Consider the following 24104-nt stretch of genomic DNA (forward strand, 5'->3'; position numbering starts at 1 on the left):
TAAAAGGAAAATACCAGTATTGGTAAGTCAGTAACATATAGAGAATACATCATTTATGTTTTTTAAATAACAAACATATAAAATCAGAATTTGGTGTTTATTGAAGGTAAACTAAATGCACGATCAAATACTTACCGTGTCGGGATAGTATTATGAGGTTTTTTCCTGGTTTTTCCCTCATAATTTACTATGGAATCACTAACAGGAGAATTTTACTGTCATCATGGCATGTATTTGTCTTTTTAAAGACGAATTACATGTTATGATCTTTTCTGACGGATATTCTCAAGTTAAAGTTGATTTCATGTAATCGAATGAACTATCTTATAAGTAAAGTCGTCCCAGGAACGCAACTCAACAATATTGGCAATATCATTTTAAAGTCGTCTACTTTAAAATATATAAGGTATGTCTGAATTGTCAATATAGATGAGTTAGATAAAATTAAATTATTTGAAGAATTTTTCACTAAGTAACAAAAAACAAAATTTGTTTTTTACTAATGTTTGTATTTTGAGAACGATTTCCTAAGTGGAAATTGAAACGTCAATAAACGTATTTTAACCTTTAATTGTGGCTTATTCCCATTTAAATAGTAATTAATTTATCCAATTACTGACAAAATACTCATTGGCTTTTTTAAGTCACAAACATCAAAATTTTATTGAAAAGAAAATCATTAATTATCTGGATCAAAATCCAATCACACCGGCAAGTTTACACAGGTATATTTTATATTTTTTTGTAACTCATTTAAGAAAAATTACAGGAAAATACTAAAACTACTATGTAACTAATTCCATTTCGTTTTCATATTTAAAATTAAATTTTTGTTCTCACATTTTGAAGCTGTATTTGAAGACAAAAATGGGGTATTTGTAAAAGTTATATATTTTCTAATGTTTTAAACATTGAAAAATGAACCACCATTAAAATGATTATTTCTCCAAAACGTATGCGTACCCCACGTGCCCTTATGATTGCGTCTACTGATGTTTTGACGCATCTAGTGATGTTTTCACCATATCAGTATTTTGAACAGCCGACATTCTTGGCCTTAGTATATGCCGAGACTTAGTCGTCTCCCTATCATGTTTCAAACATGATCAATCGGATTTAAGGCTAATGACAATTTTACGATCAAGGTAATAAAAAAACAAAGAGCAGGAATTTAAATGAATTAAAAAAATTTGTTTCAAAATTAACATAATTTTATGTAACTTAAAGTTTAACGTTAACGTTACCATTAGTAAAATATATAAATAAAACAATAATATTAGTAAGAACTTCATTGCAGTCTTAATCTAGTCAACACAATAATCCAATAAAAAATCTTTCTTTCATTTCATAAAATTCAACTTCGTTTGTGAAACGTGAACTAAAAGTGGGATTATGGTTTGGATATTAGAATATTATTATTCAAATTATATACGTATATATATATATATATATATATATATATATATATATATATATATATATATATATATATATATATATATTAATATATAAAGTAGATACTTTTTCTTATATGGCATATGGCTTCTCATGAAGAATGAGGTGCTTTCGCTTTTGTATGATAGTTGTTCAAGTAATGTTGGAAGATATTAAGCAATGGTTTTGGTTTTTTCCGTAGTGGACATAGATGGTTTTATTTGTCTGGACTGATAGGATTGAATGGTTTAACACAATTAAGGATGGGGATGTTTGATATATGGCTGTAGTGGCCAATTCATATTGTTTGGAAAGTCTTCTCAGATTGTTTCGAACAGTTTCTTTATATAGACAGGCGTGGGGGGTAGATGTCACTATCACTCATCTTGGTCATATGTCCTTATAAATTTGGAAAACAACAAAGGATCAATTGCCCCGTGTTCTTTGGAAATTAATGAGTTATTCGCCACTTATAAAGAATAGATTTTAGGTAATCAAAGTACTTGTCAAGTAATTGGTTGCCGATAGTGTTCAACAAGGTTGTAATTTTAAAAATTTTGACAAGTATGTGTCCTCGAAAATGCGTTTTGAGTTCTAGTATTAGTTCCCCGAATCGTTTTCAAGACGTATCTCTTACCTTAGGGTTTTATCCTATGAGTTATAGGAGAGATATTTGCTCAGTTATGAATTTATGCTTATGAATAGTGTTTTATTTGTGCTTTTACATTGAATTCAGTTTTTTGAAATCAGGACCTTTTCTGTTGGACTCCCAGATAGGTGACCGTCGATTGGAAATAAAGTCCATAGTGGGTTGCGTGGGAACTATCTGAAATACTTTCTCACTACTATGAAGATTATAGATTGTGTTAAGGCAACCCTTCATTTTAAATATGATCCTCAATGGCTTCTGCTAGTCAGGGCCCCGTCTGCGAGAGTGTAGTGTTATCAGAAGAAAGCTGTATTTGCAGTATAGGTGGTATTAAGAAAGTAACTTTTATGCTCATAGACTGTGGAACAAAATGGGAACCAATAGTAGCAATTTTAATTCTAATTAATTATTGTTATAAGTGGTTTTATCAATCGTTTTTGCTGTTGATTTGGTTTTAGTATCGGACCAGTATCACGCAACTGATTAAAAGCTTTTTGGGTATTTAGGAATGCCGATCGATTTTTAAAATTAATTGATTGATGAAGAGGTAGTAAAATAGCAAAAATTGGAAATAGTATTGAATGAATTTGTAATAGTTAAAAAAATATTTTGTTAAAGTTTTTTCAGGCAAACCTTGTTGTATCCTATTGAGGCCTGGTTATCGTAGCTTCCTTTAAGGTGATATCGTGTGTCATTGAAGCCAAAATAGGATGGATGACAATGTCTCCTACTGGACGCATAAGTCTACAAACTTCGACCATAGTTTCAAATTGCAGATTGAAATTTGGATTGTTGGCTTCTTTGAGTTTTTATCCTATCGGTCGTTGTAGAAAATAAAGCGCCTACTTGTTTTAATTTTTTTTTTGAAGCAGCGCTTCAAGCAGTGCAATATGGTACTAATTTATCCACTAAGTACAATTTTTTGTCGTCCACTAAATTATGTATTTCCACGTTTTTTCTTCTGTATATCTTTCTACTTCTGCGTATATATTGTTGTTCTAGTTGTTTATTACGGATTACTTACTATTAGAATTCTTGCCACGTGATTTTTTACCAACAAATGTTATACAAATTTTTGATCTCTTTTATATATTTTTTTGTTTTCGAAGTGGTTTTCAAAGTTTTTAGTTTACAAAATACTATTCATTTCATCAAAATATTCTTAGTTGTGAGTTCATCGCAATTTTCCTTATCCATCGACACAATTATAAATTATTTATAAAACAAAAAATAGGGGACACCCGGGTTTGAACCGGGGACCTCTCGATCTGCAGTCGAATGCTCTACCACTGAGCTATATCCCCTTGTTGCTATGACCTTCCAACGTAAGGAATTGGTACACAGAGAAAAATATTTCATTATTTTTGCGGATGGAGTTCATAATATATAATTTTATTTTTAATTAAAGTATCAACCACCATCGGTGTAATGTATTTATCTTTATTTATTATGTGTGTTAAAAGATTAATTTAAAAATCTATCTTCTTATAAATTTTTTACATATAGTAGGAAAATTGCTACAGAAAATTTGATCCTTTACCAATTTTATTTCCAAATTTTATCCTTTTTTGTCACTCCACTCATCCATCTAAGCATTCTCATTTTCGCCATATGCATTCGTTGTTTTTTTTTTCCTTTAACTGCCCAACATTCAGTTCCGTACATCATAGTTGATCTTATGGCTGTTTTATAGGATTTTCCCTTCAGCTTCATTGAAATTTTTCTGTCACACAGCACACTACTCGCTTCGTTCCATTTCATTCATCCAACCCTAATTCTACTGCATGCATCTCCATCTATTCCCCCATTACTCTGTAACATCAATCCTCGGTACTTAATACTATTACTTTTTACAATTATTTCACCATCCAAATATATCATTCTATTTGTACTAACTCTATATGTAAATGGACATTCCAAATACTCTGTTTTTGTCCTACTAAGTTTTAAACCTTTTTCCTCAAGAGCTTGTCTCCACTGTTCCAGTTTTTATTTTAAGTCTAGAAGAACTAACTTTTAAGTCTAAGAATAAATAAGGACTAAGCACCAAGCATTGGTGCAGTCCTACTTTTAAATGAAATTTATCAGTCTCTCCCACACCTGTCCCAATACTAGTTGTTACTCCCTCATACATGTCTCTCACAATCTTTACATATTCACCGGAGATTCCTTTCTTATTGAGTGCCCATTACAGAATCTCCCTAGAAACTCTATCATATGCTTTCTCAAAATCAATGAATACTATATGAGCGTTTGTTACTTTTCTCCTGTATTTTTTCATCAACTGCCTTATAATGAAAATTGGGTCTGTTGTTGATCTGCCTTGCATAAAGCTAAACTGATTATCGGATACTTCGATTTCTTCACGTATCCGTCTGGCAAATACTCTCTCTCATATTTTCGTGGTGTGTGTAAGTAGTTTTATGGCCCTGTAGTTTATACGATATAGAAACAAATAATATACCGATTGCGAGAGGGGTTAGGCAAGGATGCGTCTTGTCTCCGACGCTTTTCAACGTGTACTCACAGGTCATATTCAGAAAAGCCTTATGGGAAAGAAAAGAGGGAATAAGAATTGGTGGAGAAATCATAAACACCATGAGATTTGCAGATGACACGGTAATTATGGCTGAGAGTATAGAAGATCTACAAACTTTACTAGATGCAATAAATAGTGAATACATTCAAATGGGACTTGACATCAACACAGATAAGACCAAATTTATGATAGTATCAAGGAGTCCAATAAATAATGAACAACTAACTCTTGGTGGACAGCAAATAGAGAGAGTGACAAAATATAAATATCTGGGAGCTTACATCAACACAGAATTAGATCCAGACCAAGAGATCCGGGTACGAATAGAAATGGCAAGGGCAGCGTTCTTAAAATTCAAACAATTGTTCTGTGACAAAAATCTGAATATTGCGCTGAGACTGAGGTTTGTTGAATGTTACGTCTGGTCGCAACTATTGTACGGGGTAGAAACATGGCCACTAAAAGCGCAAATAGTTAAAAAGATTGAAGCCTTTGAACTTTGGATATACCGGAGAATGTTGAGAATCCCATGGACTGCCAGGGTCACCAATGAGGAAGTGCTGAGAAGAATGGGTCGAGACAAAAAATTGTTGAGAACGATAAAAGTACTCAAGACTGCATACCTTGGACACATACTAAGAAATAATAAATATAGTCTTCTGCAGGTCATCATGCAGGGTAGAGTCGATGGCAAAAAGGGAATAGGTAGAAAGAGGAAGTCATGGCTGCGAAATATTCGAGACTGGACAAACGTGACTGTAGACGAATTATTCCACGTTGCAAAAGATAGAGAAGCCTTTAAAAATGTGGTCGCCAACCTCCGTTAATGGGGACGGCATAGGAAGAAGAAGAAGTTTATACGTTGTTGTACATCTTCCTTGTTTTTGTAGACAGGTAATAAAACACTGCTTCTGCATTCGTCTGACATTTGTTCAACTTCCATAATTCTATTAAATAGACCTGTTAATCTATTTGTCCCTGTCTCTCCTTATTCTTTTCACACTTCCCCAGAATATTAGGTATCTTGTCCAACTGCTTTCCTTTTATTTATTTTTTGAATTGCTTGTGCCGCCTCGTCGTTTGTTATTTCGTTCAACATTGTTGTTACTGGCTCCGTTAACTAAACTGGTTGTCTGTTAAATTCTTCATTTAATAACCTGTCAAAGTACTTTTTCCATCTCTTTTTGACATCAGTTTTGTGAATTAATAATTTACTATTTTCTTCTCGGATACATCTAATCTGATTGAAATATTTTGCTTTATTTGCTCTATGTTTGGCTATTTTATAACAGAACAACAATATTATACCTAATCAGTTAGGTTTGCCAAAAACAGGGCACAACTGGACAAGTGCATAGAGTGGTAGAATAGATATAATCAGCCTTAGAGGAAAATATCATTTGCAATGTCATTTTCCTGGATATTAGTCAAGCATTTTACAAGATCTAGTATCCAGGATTACTATTCCAACTGAAGAAAGCAATATCTCAGTCGCTATACACGATACTTAAATCATACCTCGAAGAAAGACTATTTTATGCAAGATACGAAGAAATTGTGTCTAACATCCATAACATAAATGCAGATGTCCCGCAAGACAGTGTCCTGGGACCAATTCTCTACACAATCTTTACAGCTGATTTTCCAACTGGAGAAGAATCCACAATCACAACATTCGCAGATGACACTGCAATTCTGATCAGAAACCCAGATCCCATAGAAGCAGCTGAAATATTACAACAAACCATACATTTAATTGAAATATAGGCTAAGAAATAGAAGATAAAGATTAACGAGGCAAAAACAGTTAAAATTAAAAACATTACTGGATACTACATTATTAAAAGATCTGGATGAAGATAAGCAATTGGGAATAAAATTCAAAAAACTCTACTGCGTACTCGACCGTAAATCTACCTTATCATTATCTAACAAAATGTTAGTATTATATATAATAATATAATATTATTATTATAAAGCCCATATAATCCAATCATACGGGCCATCTGGACATACAGGATTGAATTGTGGGATTGTGTTACTTTTTTAATGTTCTCGCACAACTTCAACACCACACCTTCAAATTACTACTGCTCAAAAAATAAAATATTATATTTTTAACTTTTAATACTTTTTAGTAACTGAATTTTTTTTAAAGCTAATAGCCCAATAAAGCAAATAGCCCAATAGCAAATACGCCTCTCTGTCTACTTGTCGGTTTTTTGACTCACTTCAAAGGACACGAATAAAGGTCGTGGCATATTATCGTGCATGTTGCGTTTCCAGCACATAGCATTTCCGAAAAATATAATTTAAATGGTTTTAAATATGAACAACGCACACTGTCGGGAACATAGCGTTTCAGACACTTAACGTTTCCGTTCAGTATATTCGAAAACAATATTTTACTGATGCCGACGGCTAGGTAACGAGTCGTAACCGGTTTGTAAGGATAACGTTAATTAGATGTCCGTCGTTTTCCCCTAGTTGTTTATTTAGGTCTGTTATATACTTGGCAACACAGGTAGGCAACACCGCTCACGGACACAAGGGAATGAAGTTAGTCAGTTATTGGGCAATGAAGGTTAATGATATAAAACCACGTTGTATTATTAATTATTACCTTATTTAAGTAAGAAATACCAAATACACAACAATTGGCGACGAGGATGGGATACATATGATGGTAATAACAACTACTACAGAGATTATTACGACTACTACCATTGCTACTTCAACTTCAAGTACAGTTATTTACATTATTATTATACTACATCCCCAATTATGTCTACACAAGTATCTACATTTCAATTTTCCGTTGAATCTTTCAACCAGTCTGCCACCAAATGGTCCAGCTGGGTAAAGAGGCTGGAAGGTGCTTACAAGGTATTTAAAATTCCAGACGAAATGAGATTACCTTATCTACTACACTACATGGTTTCTGAGGCCTACGACACCCTATGCGACAAGTTAGCCCCAGAAGCCCCGGAAGACAAGTCATACGACGACATTGTCAATTTAATGGATAATTTTTACAACCCTGCACCCCTGGAAATTGCAGAAATCTTCAGATTCCAATCAAAAAGGCAAGCCGAAGGAGAAACAATACAAGAATACCTTCATTCACTACAAAAGTTGTCAATTAACTGCAATTTCTCTACATATCTTAAAAGTGCTATAAGAAACCAATTTGTTTTTGGCCTACGATCGAAAAGAATACAAGCTAGACTTCTAGAATCAAAAGGACTGGACCTAGATAGAGCCGTTGAGATTGCCACAAGCATGGAGGCAACAGAAAAGGACAGTAACCAATTTTTTCATAATCAAAATTATAATAATTCTAGTGTCAATATATTAAATACAAAAGCAAGGAGTGCAAATAATAATAGCATGCAATTTCAGAATAACTCTGCTGCAAATTCTTCAAACACAAATAGTAATGTATGTTATAGATGTGGAGATCCTTCACATTTAGCAAATTCTTGTTCAAAAAAACATTTAACTTGTAATTTTTGTAAAAAAGTTGGACACATTCAAAAAGTTTGTTTAAAATCAAAAAATGTTAGGTCTAACCAAGTAACTTCAGTTTGCTCAGTTCAAGAAATTTTTAAGATTAGTACTGTAAATTCAAAAGACAAATTTTTTATAAACTTAAGAGTAAACAACAATATTTTAAAATATGAAATTGATTCAGGTGCTGCTGTTACCATTGTAAACAAAAATGTATTTGACACATATTTTTCTACACTACAATTACAGAAATCTGATGTAAAATTAACTACATACTGTAAAAATCATTTAAATGTTTTAGGGTTAACTCCAGTGGAGGTTGAGCACCAGGGAATAAGGCAAATGTTAAAGTTGTACGTGGTGGATGGTGAGGGTCAATCACTAGTTGGAAGAGAATGGATACGTGCCCTTGGAATTAAACTACATGAGGTAAATACAATATCACATGAGAACTCTAAAGTCTCAAGTTTATTAGATAAATACAAACATTTGTTTGAAAAGTCAATTGGTGAAATTATAGGTTTAGAAGCTGAAATTCATTTAAAACCTGGTAGTATAGCAAGGTTTCATAAGGCTCGCCTAGTTGCTTTTGCATTACGTCCTAAAGTGGAAGCTGAGTTAGAGTCGTTAGTTGGTCAGGGTGTTTTACAAAAAGTAGAGTTTTCAGATTGGGCAACCCCAATTGTCCCAGTTGTCAAACACAATGGGGACATACGCATTTATGGGGATTTTAAAATTACTTTAAATCCCTGTATTGAAGTGGACGAATATCCTTTACCTACCCCTGATGATCTTCTATCTCAGTTAGCAGGGGGCGATAAGTATTCAAAAATAGACATTAAAAAAAGCTTATTTGCATTTACCTATAAAAAGTGAAATGAAACATTTACTTACACTTAATACTCACAAAGGTCTGTACCGCCCAAACCGTTTAATGTTCGGTATTGCAAGTGCTCCTGCCAAATGGCAACGTTTAATGGAACAAATGTTACAAGGAATCGATGGTGTTTCTGTGTTCCTAGATGATATAAGAATTACTGCCCGAAATACTGATATACATTTACAAAGACTTGAACAAGTGTTACAAAAATTATCTGAACATAATTTACATATAAACTTAGACAAAAGTGAATTTTTAAAAGACGAAATTGAATACTGCGGATACAAAATAAATAAATTTGGTATTACTAGTAGCTCAGATAAAGTAGATGCAATTGTAAATGCTCCAATACCAGAAAATAAAACTCAAGTCCGAAGTTTTTGTGGGTTAGTTAATTATTACAGACGTTTTTTACAACATACCTCTACAATATTAAAACCTTTAACAAATCTACTTAAAAATCATGTTGAATTTGAATGGTCCCGAGAGTGTCAAATGGCATTTGATAAAGCCAAAAGGCTTATTTCTTCTAAAAATGTTTTGTGTCACTACGACCCAAATTTGCCATTAGTCCTTGCAACTGATGCATCCCCTTATGGTGTTGGTGCAGTACTGTCCCATATTTTTCCAGACGGTACAGAAAGACCGATACAATTTGCTTCTGAAATGTTAACCCTTACACAGCAAAAGTACTCTCAAATAGATAAAGAGGCATACAGCATTATTTTTGGTGTGACAAAGTTCTTCAATTACCTATATGCTAGAAATTTTATTTTATACACTGATCATAAACCTTTAGTTCAGATTTTTGCACCAGATAAAAGTCTACCAGTTTTAAGTGCTACAAGAATGCAGCATTATGCAATTTTCTTACAAGGTCTAAAGTATGATATTCGATACAAAAATACAGATTCTCATTTTAATGCAGATGCTCTTTCACGTTTACCTATTAAAAATGAACAAAATTATACTCATGATGAACCAGACATATTCGAACTTAATCAGATTGAAAATTTACCTACAGATGTTAACAGTTTATCTTTTCATACCAAAAATGATGCTACTTTACAAAAGTTACTATTAGGTTTACAAACTGGTGAGGTTGTTGAAAAACAATTCAGATTTAACGTAGATCAATCAGAGTTTTCACTACAGTCTGGAGTCATAATGAGAGGACAACGAGTTTTAATACCTATGAAATTAAGAAATAAAATTCTGCAGGAATTACACACTGCGCATTTTGGTATGGTGAGAATGAAGTCTTTAGCCCGGAGTTACTGCTGGTGGCCTTTCATAGACAAGGATATTTAATCTTTATGTAAAAATTGTTTTCATTGCAACAAGCACAAAAACAATCCTGTTAAGGACAATTCCCACATCTGGGAAATACCTAAATTTTGCTTTGAAAGAGTACATGCTGACTATGCTGGACCTTTAAACGGAGGCTATTACTTCATTTTAGTCGATTCTTTTAGTAAGTGGCCTGAAATACATTTCACGAAAGACACTACTACAAAAACTACAATCGAAATTTGTAGAAAAATCTTCACTACTTTCGGAATACCCACAGTATTTGTTACTGATAATGGTAGACAATTTGATTCTCATGAATTTAGAGAATTTATGAAGAATAATGGTATCACACATAAATTTACTGCACCCTATCACCCAGCCACGAATGGCCAGGGGGAGAGATATGTCCAAACACTAAAAAAATTGTCTGCGAGCCATGCACAGTGAAGAGAAAGACAGAAAACTTGAATTGTGCAAGTTACTAATGCAGTATCGTAGAACACCTCACACAGTAACTGGCAAAAGCCCGTCTGAACGTATGCTAGGAAGGCAGATTAGAAATAGATTAGATTTACTTAAACCTTTTACTCATGACAAAAATGCTTACACAGACCAGAGTCTTAGAAATGTTGCTATAAATACCAGAGTCTCAGTGCGAGATTACTTTAATGCCAAATGGCAATTTGGCAAGGTTATACTAAGGTTAGGATTATTACATTATTTAGTTGAGTTAGATGATGGTAGGACGTGGAGACGTCATATTGACCAAATGAGAGTAATTGGGCAGGATACACCTATAGAATATAACCCAACTTGTTTCATTCCTGATACAGTTACACATAGTATAGTTCCAAGGGAGGTATCTGTCCCTGAACCCAATTCCGTTTCACCACCTACAAATGTACAAGAACTTCTAAATGATACAATAGAGCCAACAGTACCTGAGGCTCACACTGAAGCTGAACCAGTGTTAAGACGTTCAAGTAGAGTATGTAAACCTGTTCAGAGGATGAATTTGTAAGTACATCTTTATTTCAATCTGTATTTATGAATTTTGGTCAAGAGAGGAGGTGTTATATACTTGGCAACACAGGTAGGCAACACCGCTCACGGACACAAGGGAATGAAGTTAGTCAGTTATTGGGCAATAAAGGTTAATGATATAAAACCACGTTGTATTATTAATTATTACCTTATTTAAGTAAGAAATACCAAATACACAACAAGGTCTTTGTTTGATTTTGATACAGAGTATTTAAAAAAATAATTTTCGAGGCTATTTTGTCATTTATGCATGTGTTTTTATTGCGACAATTAATCACGGAAGTGATAAACAATTAGGAATTTAATAATAATTAATAGGTTTAACAATTATTTTAGAATGAATAGGATTCAGTTTAAATATGTTTTAAATTTAATTTCACCTTCAGTTAAAAAACAAAATATTACATTTAACGAAGCCATACATATCAAACCAAAAAGTATTTTTAAAAGGAAGAGGTATCACTTCCGTACAAAAGTCCTAATTGTTTATCACTTCCGTGGTTAATTGTCACAAAGCAATAAAAACACATGCATAAATGACAAAATAGTCTCGAAAATTAATTTTTTAAACACTCTGTATCAGAATCAAACAAAGACCTAAATAAACAACTAGGGGAAAACGACGGACATCTAATTAACGTTATTCTTACAAACCGGTTACGACTCGTTAACTAGCCGTCGGCATCAGTAAAATATTGTTTTCAAATATACTGAGCGGAAACGTTAAGTGTCTGAAACGCTATGTTCCCGACAGTGTGCGTTGTTCATATTTAAAACCATTTAAATTATATTTTTCGGAAACTAAACTCTATGTGCTGGAAACGTAACGTGCACGATAATATGCCACGACCTTAAGCCGAATGCACGCCGAATGTATGTGTCGACTACCCACACTTCGCTCGCACCGGTGGTTGTCTTGCTGTTTATCATATCTTAACACATAGCGAAGCCGCATAACAAATCAAATAACACATAGCGAAGTGTGGTGCCGCCATTATGCTGTCTTCTGTAGATTTCATTATAATGCCGTTTTAGGCATTATTTACACCATGATACATATATGTATTTATTCATGGATTTAAAAATCAGTTAATTATCTACAACCAGTCACTTTGTGTATGTCGTTCCTCGTTAACCATTGTTGTAGATAATCAACTTTGATATATACTGGTGTCAGCCAAATGGAATAAATTAGCTAATAAATAAATGAGGGAGTATTCTAAAAAACGGTCGAACATATCAATTAATATATAGTTGCACATCTCTTTCCATAAAAACTCTTTATACGGGGTGTATAAAGAGAAGAATCGGCCTTGGGTGGGCAGCATTTGGAAAACTGAGATAAACTTTTAAAAGTGAGCTGCCCACATGCCTAAAGAGAAAGGTATTTGACCAGTGCGTCCTCCCAGTCTTGACGTACTGAGCAGAAACACTTACCTTAACAAAAGCAGCAGCTACCAAACTGAGAGTCACGCAGAGAAGAATGGAGCGGTCCATGTTAGGAATAACTCTGCGAGACAGAATAACCAACGAAGACATCAGGAGAAGAACCGGAGTGACTGACATCATCGAGAAGATAGACTAAAATGGAGATGGGCAGGACACATAGCCAGAATGACAGATGGCCGATGGACAAAGAGGTTATTGGAATGGAGGCCAAGGGAAGACAAGAGAAGCGTCGCTCGACCACCTACAAGATGGACTGACGATTTAAGAAGACTCAATAAAAACTGGATAAGAGCGGCGCAAGATAGACGGGGTTGGAAACATGAGGAAGAGGCCTATGTTCAGCAGTGGACTCTTGAGGCTGGATGATGAATACGGGGTGTATCAGATAACGGTAGCCAATAGCAACTTGCTTATTTTAAATAGAACACCCTGTATATTAATTAATTTTTAGATTAATTATATCATTTTAGACATTTTTTAAATAAATTGTCCTATACGTATCTTTGACTGTTTTGGAAATATTAAGTAAAATGCAAAAATTCACATTTAGAAAAGAAAATTATTTATTTGTCGAAAGTCGCTACCACTGTCTTAATACTTCTTGCCCATTTAGGTCTTGGTAATGATAAAGTAAGAAAAAACTATTTAAGCATTTCTTTTTTTGATATGTTAAAAAAACATACAATTATGCAGATTATTGGCTATGGAGATAAGACACGGACGTAAATGGAAGTAGCTCGTTTATTTCACGAAGCATTTTCTGATATGCCGCCCATATCTCAAAGGACAATTAGTAAAATAGAGAAGCAATTTCACGAGCTGGGCCATGGTAGGAAGGTTAAAAAAAAGAAGCTGCCAATGCAATCAGTAAGGTATACCAAATTGGCATATGCCTGAGTTTGTGGAACACCCACATACATCTGTTCGAAATGCAGCCCCAGTACTCGATATTAGCTACTCATCTGTTATTCGAATATTACAAGAAAACAAAATGCATCCCTATAAAATTATACACACTCAGAAGCTCATGGAAGATGATTTTGACAGGAGAACGTATTTTGTGAACAAATGATGTCAATGTTAGACAGCAATGTGATCCAATTAGAACAAGTTTTGTTTTCTGATGAGTGCATCTTTACTCTTCACGGTCATGCTAATCGACAAAACTGCCACCATTGGTCCAGGGAAAATCCTCACCGGATGAGAGAGGGCAATATTCAGTACCCTGAGAAGGTTAACGTATGTTCAGGAATTATTGAAGATCAAATCAGAGGTCCCTTTTTCATAGATGGCAATTTGAATGGCGACAATTATTCCTGATCCAGGAAACCCACAAGTTCCAACGAATACGATATGGTTTCAATAAACACCACCCCACTACCAAATCCATGTCCGGCAGTACCTCAACCAAATATTTCCAAATCGGTGGATAGGGAGGCGAGGAGCGATGGAATGGCCACCACGATCCCCCGATTTGACGCCATTAGACTTTTTCTTATGAGGATATGTGAAAAGTATTGTATACAAAACTAAACCCACTGACTTAGCTGATTTACGAAGACGAATAACGCTTGCGATTAGATCGATCACGTCTGAGATGTTGAGTAACGTTAGAAGAAATTTCTATTCACAGTTAGGGTGTTGCCAAGACGTTCGTAGGGAGCATTTTGAACATCTCCTACATTGACATTATTGTTTAGATTTGTATTATGCAGAAGTTTTTGAATACGTTATAGCGACTTTCGGCAAATAGATAACTTTCTTTTCTAAATGTGAATTTTTGCATTTTACTTAATATTTCCGAAACAGTCAAAGATAGGTATAGAACATTGTATTCAAAAAATGTCTAAAATGATCTAAGGAATCTAAAAATTAATTAATATACAGGGTGTTCTATTTAAAATAAGCAAGTTGGTATTGGCCACCGTTATCTGATACACCCCGTATAAAAAGTTTTCGTGAAAAACAAAGCGCAACTATAAATAATAATCGAGGTGTTCGACCGTTTTTTCAAATACTCCCTCATTTATTTATGAGCTAATTTATTCCATTTGGCTGACACACAGTGTATATTCAGTAATAATATTCCTACTTACATTATCACTGGCTCTTATTGTTTGCTTATAATGCCATAATCTTATGACAAAATAATTTTTATAATTAAGAAACATTGGGGATATAGCTCAGTGGTAGAGCATTCGACTGCAGATCGAGAGGTCCCCGGTTCAAACCCGGGTGTCCCCTTTACTTTTGCAACAATTTTGACTTATACCGTGACATACATAAATAATTATTAAACTTACAAAATTAATCACAAGGGTCAAGAAAAAACTTATACAGATAATTATTTAATGTAAAAAATTTGCAACTTACGGAGTTTAATTAAAATAATTGACTAGGTTGTCAACGTCATAGGGGATGCTTATTAAAAAGGACTCCAGAAGTTCAATTGCTCTCTTCTGGGTATCATTTTGGAGAGAGAGGATGGGGCCAGAATTTGTGACATGTGTCAATATTGTCGTACCTACTATCAGTCGACATCGAAACTATTCGGCGATACAATCAGTAATTGTGATCTTTAAAGGGGTATGGAAATGTATGTAAAATCTAATGGATGTTAACGATATGTGGGATAACTACAAAAGTTGTTAAAACCAGAAGTGCAACTAGGTGGTTTTCGAAAGAGAATTTAGATGTAAACTTAGATGGCAACCAACCTCACTATTGAATCAATATTATCTTGCAACAATATTATTTGAGCTAAATAATGTTTCATTCTTTAAATAATTTTACTGTTACTTCTTCTACATCAACATTGTAATTGAAAAGCATTCACGCAAAAGTGGATGAGTCCAACTTTGCAATTTTTGGGTTAGGTATGGATTCAGATTCTAAAAGCAAATATCTATCGATATTTTCATCAAAGTGAAATGAAATTTATTTATGTCTTTATTCAATTTATAATGTCTTTAATAATTTATTATATTGTTCTTATCTTAATTCATTAAAAAGCACAATAATTTATATTAACTTATTTAACGAATTATACATAATTTATATAGGCGAACGTAACATTTAAATCGCGAGCGCGTCTTCAAAATCAACTGATCCCCTTCAATTAAAGTTCCGTTATTATATATGAATTCCTGTTATTCGAGAACGGCGGCGATCTCCCTAGAAGCTCAGGCCGGTCTTATTTCGGCCTACCTGAATCGGATGATTCATCTAGATCCTTCGCCGAAATTTCTACAACAAAACAGAATTAGTCATAATATTTACAGTTATTTTAGGCCATGATATTTATCGTAACAAAAGCTTAGTCAGCTTTTTATCAAAGTTCATAAATCCAGTGCAAAGTAAATACGAAAGTGGTCATGATCAAGCAAAAGTAAATATTTCAATAATTATATAGGTAAGTTCAAACAAAACGCGATAATTCCTAGTAATATCTTATGGGTGCTATCATGATTCAGTTATAAAGTTGATAGTACACTTCGGGGATCACTGTAATATATTTTTATTGTTTTGGCAATGTTTGCCCCCTGTTATCAAGTAGCTGAACCTATGTCATTAAGAAGAAATACATCACTACAGTATTTCGTTATTAGTTTTTGATTTTATTATATTATATTCGGTATATTCGTTTTGGTTTTTGGTAGTATTTGGTGTAAGATAGAGATGGTGCACGAAGTTTTGAGGTTCAAAATTATATATGTGTGTTGTGTAGTTATGAATGGTTATGATGAAGACTTCGTTTTAGTGGGGGAAAGCAGTGCTGGTTCCCGAAAAAAAGGGAAAAAAATTACTAAGCGCAAACGGGAACAAGGTAATTATTAATGTACTTTATTCTTATTAAACGTTTTCCCGTTGAAGTTATAAATTAATTTTATTACGTCAGTTATGGCGCAAGCGCTCTTATCTTACAATCCCAATGGGACCGAATCATTCAATAAAAATCATAGCTGAATACTAATTTAATACCAGAGACCTAGATGAAGCTTTATATTGTTGTTTTACATATCGGATTCCAATATTCGATGACCTAATTAAATACAACCATAGTAAGGAGAAAATTTATCAGTGTAATGAGTTGACACTTGAAGATATACATCAATGGAGGAAAAAATTGTATTATGGAAATACTAAAATAGAACAAGGCTGATTTGTAGGTTGGAGAACCGTCTAGAAAACGAGGTGGGAAAAGTCTAGGCAAATCTCTATTAGTTACATAGTAAGTTGGAAAATAATAATTTTTTTAGCAACTAAAAGTAAGGGATTTTATTTTTAGATACCTTATAAAAACACTCACAAAACAGTATGTTCCCGATTTTTTCTTTTGGCATATAAGCTTTCAAGAGCTGAAGGTATTAGAATTTCTAAAATCTTAGAAGGAGGCGATGTACCTCAGGAAAGAAGGGGGAGATAATATATCACATAAGTTAACTTCAAGCAGAGGAAAAGGACGGAATTTTTTAAAAGGATTGAAAGGTACCGAAAGTCATTATTTTTTTTGTCTATACCGCTCAGCTGCCAAAATTAAAATTGTCTCATTTTCAACATTTCAAAGAATTTTTGTAAAAGAGTTCAACTGGGTTTAAATCTCCGTCAGCTAATATATGCAGCTTATGTGAAAGACGTAAGAATACTCTTATAAAGAGAAACAAATCCTGCTAAAAATTGCACTGCAGACTGAGAAAAGAATTCATAAACTGCGAGCTAGCCAGTTCTACAAGTTAATGAAGGAAAAACCCGAAAATTGTTTGGCTTACTGCTTCGATCTACAACAACCCTTGCCCAAAACAGCTGTTTTGGAGGCTTTCTACTTATAGCAAATAAGTTATTATAACTTTGGGGATTATACCAGTACACCAAGGTGTCGCAAAATTTTTTTCATGGACAGAAGATCAAGCCGGAAGAGGCTGCGTAGAAGTAGCATTTGCACTGTTACATTTTCTAAACTATCTGGAAATCTTACAGGAGATAAATCCAATTACTTTATTTTGTGATGGACGTGGTAGACAAAATAAAAAAAACACGTTATCCATATGCTAATATATTGGATAGCCAATACTACCACATCTATAACTATGGTTAATATAGTATTTCCTCTAAGATGACATACCTTGATTCCAGCCGACAGGTCATTTGTAAGGGTCTAGAAGTTATTAAGGAAGGAGCCATTTATCAAGACAAAAGAACAATACCATAAAATTTATAAAGAAGTGGGAAAAGTCTATGTTTTGGGGAAAGATTGGAAACTTATGGATATTAAAAGTCTAGAAAAATCCTTTAAAAAAGTGACAGGAATAAGTGACATGAAAAGAATAACAATAGAGAAGAGTACTCCAGACTAGAAAATAAAGATCCCGGTACGAGGACATTAGAATTATAGAATAGATCTTGACATAGAGGAGAATCTATATGTCTATAATTTGTGCAAGAAAGAAACAAAGATATTTAACGTTATTATTCTTCCAGAATTAAAAATTGCTCGCCTATTAACCTCTAAAAAAATTGTTATCCTTATTGGAGGCAGAATATGGCGAAAATTGGGATGCAGATACTGATTTAGCATGGTACAAAAATTTGTTCAGAAAATCCCATGATACAAAGTGTTATGAAAACTGTAAGTGGAAACTTGAATAACATTGTTCATGTCTTGACGAAGATCCTGATTGTTTGTAATACTTTTTGTTTTTTTCTAATTCTTTAAGACATATATGTTGTTAACGATCATAGTCACGAAAATTAAAATAAAATCAATCAAAACTCAATATTTATGTTACCTATTCAAACAAAACTTAATAAGTCCATAAGATTTAAGCAAAAGTTGTCAATTGCAAAAGGTAACATAGTTTTTTAGGGCTGTTAATTTACCGCTAATTATTATATGAACTAAGTACCTAAAGTAATGAACATTGTAAAGTTATTTATCCGCATAAAAAATTCAGTTGCTTCAAAGAGACAATAACAACTAGTTTCTCATTAGAAACTAAAACTAGTTTCTCAAAATTGGTTAAATTGGACTTATCAACTTTTGCGTGAATACTCTTAAATTATATTAAATTATCTTTTTTTGTTGTAAAGTTATTTATTTATTTATTAATCACTAATGATATTAAAAGAATTCATTAAACTACTTCGACTGTAGCTGTAATTCTGTACAAAAATTTTAAAACAAAACTAACATTTTACATTCTATTTATTTCATAACCTCAAATTTGAAAATATAATCCGTGATCGGAGCAGTAGCCACTTTCTGTCATTTGCTGTTGTGGGAGTAAATTTCCAACTTATTTCGTATGCTTTATAATATTATGATGGCGCACGAGTATTAGTTTTTATTTTCTTGTTTATACTAACCTAAATTTTTTTGACAAAATAATTTTTATAATAAATAAATGTTGGGGATATAGCTCAGTGGTAGAGCATTCGACTGCAGATCGAGAGGTCCCCGGTTCAAACCCGGGTGTCCCCTATTATTTTGCAATAATATTGAATAAATAAATACACATAAATATACAATCGATACAATAAATTACCTGGAATGAGTGCATTTTTCTCCTAGAGAGAGTGGGCATTTTCCCGTACGACTTATTTCTGAATAATATTATTGTAAATTATGTTTTTAATATAAGACAAACTTTACAAATACAAATATATATTACTTTTTAATGGATCTGCCTTTATATGATAATAATAAATAAGACAAACTGGAGAATCTAAATTGAAAGATAACCAGTCCAGAAAAAGTACGAATAAAACTATTTACCATGTTTCTTTGTTAAATATATTTTCCTGTATTAAATAAATTTTAAATTTTATGAAGCAATAAAGAAACATAATTAAAGAAGAAAAGACTCGGGAACTCATTCATTAAAATGCAATTTTTATTGTGAATATTTGAACTAGCGCCTGTCCTGACAACAGAAATGATTTTAGCAAAACATCAAGAAGATAAATGGGGTGAAACGTCCTGAATTTCCCAGTGTAATCCTTGACTGTCACGGATGAGTTCGCAATTCACTTACTACACGTTATTAAATTATAGCGACAAGAAAGAGAGTATATCGTATAATAGGAGTTCTGATTTTTGACATTGCTGGGAATAACCTACAGAGATTTTAAGATGAGTTTTATTTAAAACAACCATTTGGACAAGTTAGAAGAAGTCAGATAACAGAATAATTAATGGAGTTTAATCACTAAAGGTCGATTTAGGGTCGATTTATACATATCTTTATACATATATTTATACACAAAAAAAAAACAATAATGTACTCTTATGAGTATATTTATACATTGGCGTTTTCCGGAAGGAACCCGTCCATGCCCGGCCTGAAAGTAATCGCAAACGATATTTTTGTTTTCGGCAATGGTGATGCATGGAAATGATACAAATTCTAAAATATTCCTGAAATTTTGTTTCATCATCCAATAATTCTCTGTATATTTTGAATTCTCCTTTGGTTTGTCTGCTTTCACATATGATGCACACTCCATCTTCTTTGTTTTCGCCATTTCTGCTCTTGCTTCTCCTCTTCATCAAGTAATAATGCCAACCCGGTGAGATCTTCTATCTAAGCCGCCATATTTTTAACTCTCTTTTAAAAAGAAATTTGTAATTTTTCTCTCTATTCGACCCGGTACGTACACTGCTACAGCTCGGTTGTATGTAAATATAACAATAAAAATACCCGGAATCGGTACTGACACGGAACGGACATGGCACGGATATGTATAAATCGACCTTAAGGGTGACTAATATATTCCTCAACCATGTAAGATGGTTCAAGTACCGTTAATAGGGATTCCCCTATTTTCCGAGTCTATTGACTTAAAGATATCTTCTAGGACAGCTGTAAATAATTTTGGTGATATTGTGTCTCCTTGTCCTATGCCTCGGTTGATTTTTACTGGTCTTGTTTCGATTCCATTACCCAACGTCACTATCATTTCGGCTTGTTCGTAAATATTATGTATTAATATTAATGTAATGAGTAAGATATGAATAATGAAAAGGTGTGATAAATTTCATTTTGTTGAGATAGTAAGGTATACTTTCAGCTTCTTGTTTAATATTCTATTATTATTTATTACATTTAATAAGCCATGCATTGTAAACAAGAGATTAGGACGAATAAAACATGACATACAAGAAACTGCTTACCAAATGTATTTTTTTCTTTATCCTCCATAATCTCAAAATCGTTTTTAAGGGCGTCACCCTTAATCACCCATTGGAATCGTAATTATATACCAAGCACTACCAAAACTAAAATTAAAATGTAGTACCTTAAATTTCACCGATCAGTCGACTGGAATTGGCCGATAAAAAATCGATGTGTGTGCAATACTGTATTTAGTCACGTAGACCAATACGTCTCGGTCATCCGGCGATACACTGGCAGTGGACGGCCGCTCACCGGCATTTTACCGACGCCGATCAGCGGGCGGCCTGTGTGCAATGTCCCGTTCTCACATATGGTTCACTAGTGGAATTTGGACGGCCGGTATAAAATCGACCGTCCAAAATCGATTTGTGTGCAATTAGCTTATTTTTGTAGCTTCGGTTTGTCTGTTTTTCACATATGATGCACACTCCGTCTTCTTTGTTTCCGCCTTTTCTGCTCTTGCTCTTTTTCTTTATCGAGTAATAATGCCAACACGGTGAGATCTTCTATCCAAGCTGTCATATTTTCAACTCTCTTTTACACAGAAATATGGAATAACGTTTTCCTCTCTATTCGGCCTGCTAAATACACAGCTACAACGTGGTTGTATGTAAATATAACATTAGAAATAACCGGATTCGCCACTGACACGGAACGGAATGGTACGGATATTTCTAAATCGACCATTATACATATCCGTGCCGTGTCCGTTCCGTGTTATGACAGTGCCCGGCAAAATAAAACAATAATGTACTCTTATGAGTATATTTATACATTGGCGTTTTCCGGACGGAACCCGTCCATGCCCGGCCTGAAAGTAATCGCAAACGATATTTTTGTTTTCGGAACTGGTAATGCATGGAAATGTCACGCACGGACGTGTATAAACACGATTTGATTGTTTTGTGAACGCGAGTACTCGTAAACAGACAAACAGGACATGTTGTGCGGTTAGTATGTTTTGGTTTTTTAAATGTATTAAAGAAAAAAGGAAAAGAAAAGAGAGTACTGCGAAATTCTAAAATATTCCTGAAATTTTGTTTCGTCATCCAATAATTCTCTGTATATTTTGAATTCTCCTTTGGTTTGTCTGCTTTCACATATAATGCACACTCCATCTTCTTTGTTTCCGCCATTTCTGCTCTTGCTCTTCCTCTTCATCAAGTAATAATGCCAACCGGACGAGATCTTCTATCTAAGCCGCCATATTTTTAACTCTCTTTTAAATAGAAATTTGTAATAACGTTTTTTTCTCTATTGGGCCGGTATGTACACTGCTACAACGCGGTTTTATGTAAATATGACATTAAAAATACCCGGAATCGGCACTGACACGGAACGGACACGGCACGGATATGTATAGATCGGCCTTAAGGGTGACTAATATATTCCTCACCAGAAAATAACGTTTAGGGTCGCGTTAAAGTAATTACATATATTAATTTTCATCAGACAGCCTACTGTTGTAACGATGTTTGTAGATTCTATTTAATATGGACAAAGTCTACAAAGTGGATGAAATATTTTAGACATTTCTATAAACTTTTACATTATTATTCCATCCAAGCTTTTTTAATTAATCCTCTCGTTTCTTAGAGTATATTTCACGAATTCGCGGCTTTTAGATTATGGTTGATATCCATTGACTTATACGGTTCGCTGTTCTGAGAAATTTAATAGCAAATTACATTTACAATGACAAATGTACATTCATTTAGAGAAATATACAACTGATAGTGCAAAAATAGAATAAAATTAAAATTTCATTGTTTCTAAATTGTAGTGGTAAGTATTTACTAATAAAATAATAACAACACTCAAAATTTTTCTTAATGGGAAAATAAAAACATATTACCATACAATGTAATCAAGAATTAGACCCATACTCATAATCGCTGTCGTGTGTAGCTCCATTTGGATTTTAAATGATGGCTGGATTAATCGATTAATCGAAGTGATAGCGGGTAAATACTATTGTACTATTCCGGTATGAGATAGATCTACTTCAGGTATGCAACCCTGCCCACGCGAACCATGGCTATCCCCTAACCCGTGCTGGGGGAAGTCATGTCCCAAGATCCCTACCAAAAACAAATAAATCCTCTCACATATCCATTCCCAAGAAGTAAACCTCACACGAAAGAAGGCAACGGAAAACCACTCCAATTAACTTTCCCTAGTATAATCACAATGGATCAAGTCAATATAGAAACGGCCCTTAGTCCCGGGCACCCTTTAAGTGGGAAGAGGGTGCTAAGGATCCCCCGGTTGCACAAATATTTAGATTTAAGCATGATAAGAAGATTGGTACATGGAATGTACGAAGTTTATTCCAGGCCGGAAAAGTGAATAACGTAATTAAAGAAATGCGAAGACTCAACATTGACATACTTGGATGCAGTGAAGTTAGATGGCCCAATTTAGGCCAGTGCGAAATAGAAAACCACACAATATACTACTGTGGAGATACTACAACAAGAAACAAAAACAAGGTGGCTATAATAGTAGAATGCCTAGAACACAAGCATAAAACTTTTAACCTACATAAAAAGAACAAAAACCTAACGGGAGGAAACGGATCACGAAGTCATAACATAATACTAGACAAGCACAACAATCTGCTCTACGAAAATAAGAGAATACTTGAGAGATGGAGGCAATACATGGAAGAATTATTCAAAGAAGAGCAAGAGACAGAAGTCAGTGTTTCTGGATGTTCAGGGCCAGAAATAATGCTCAGTTAAGTAACATATGCAATAAAAAGACTAAAAACCAATAAAGCACCTGGACCTGATAACATACAAGCTGAAATATTTAAACTATTTGAAAACAACCAACTCAAACTCCTAACGAGTCTACTGAACAAAATCTATGAAACTGCAGAATTTCCTACAGATTGGCTAGTTTCCACTTTCACCCCTTTCTCCAAAAAGGCAAATGCCACCAGATGCTCTAATTACAGAATTATAAGCTTTATGAGCTATGCACACAAAATCCTTCTTTCTGTTATTCACGCTCGCCTATATAGAAAACTTTAAGAAAACATTAGCAGTGTTCAGTTTGGGTTTAAAACAGACTGGGAACGCCAGAGGCCCTATTTTCCATACAAGGATTGAAACAAAGAGCTCGAGA

At 33.8% G+C, this 24104-nt stretch overlaps 1 protein-coding gene and 3 non-coding genes across 4 annotated transcripts in view; 2 read left to right on the top strand and 2 right to left on the bottom strand.

The window, feature by feature from the left end:
• Positions 1-24104, bottom strand: part of LOC140449022 (atrial natriuretic peptide receptor 1) — a 270323-nt gene that overhangs the window by 241405 nt on the left and 4814 nt on the right. The gene's annotated exons all lie outside the window — the stretch shown is intronic.
• Positions 3316-3387, bottom strand: TRNAC-GCA (transfer RNA cysteine (anticodon GCA)). The gene has a single exon. It is a non-coding gene; the product is annotated as a tRNA-Cys (tRNA).
• On the top strand, positions 14971-15042 carry TRNAC-GCA (transfer RNA cysteine (anticodon GCA)). The gene has a single exon. It is a non-coding gene; the product is annotated as a tRNA-Cys (tRNA).
• On the top strand, positions 19205-19276 carry TRNAC-GCA (transfer RNA cysteine (anticodon GCA)). The gene has a single exon. It is a non-coding gene; the product is annotated as a tRNA-Cys (tRNA).

Source organism: Diabrotica undecimpunctata, chromosome 8, assembly GCF_040954645.1.
Source record: "Diabrotica undecimpunctata isolate CICGRU chromosome 8, icDiaUnde3, whole genome shotgun sequence".
In the NCBI taxonomy this organism is placed as follows: domain Eukaryota; kingdom Metazoa; phylum Arthropoda; class Insecta; order Coleoptera; family Chrysomelidae; genus Diabrotica; species Diabrotica undecimpunctata.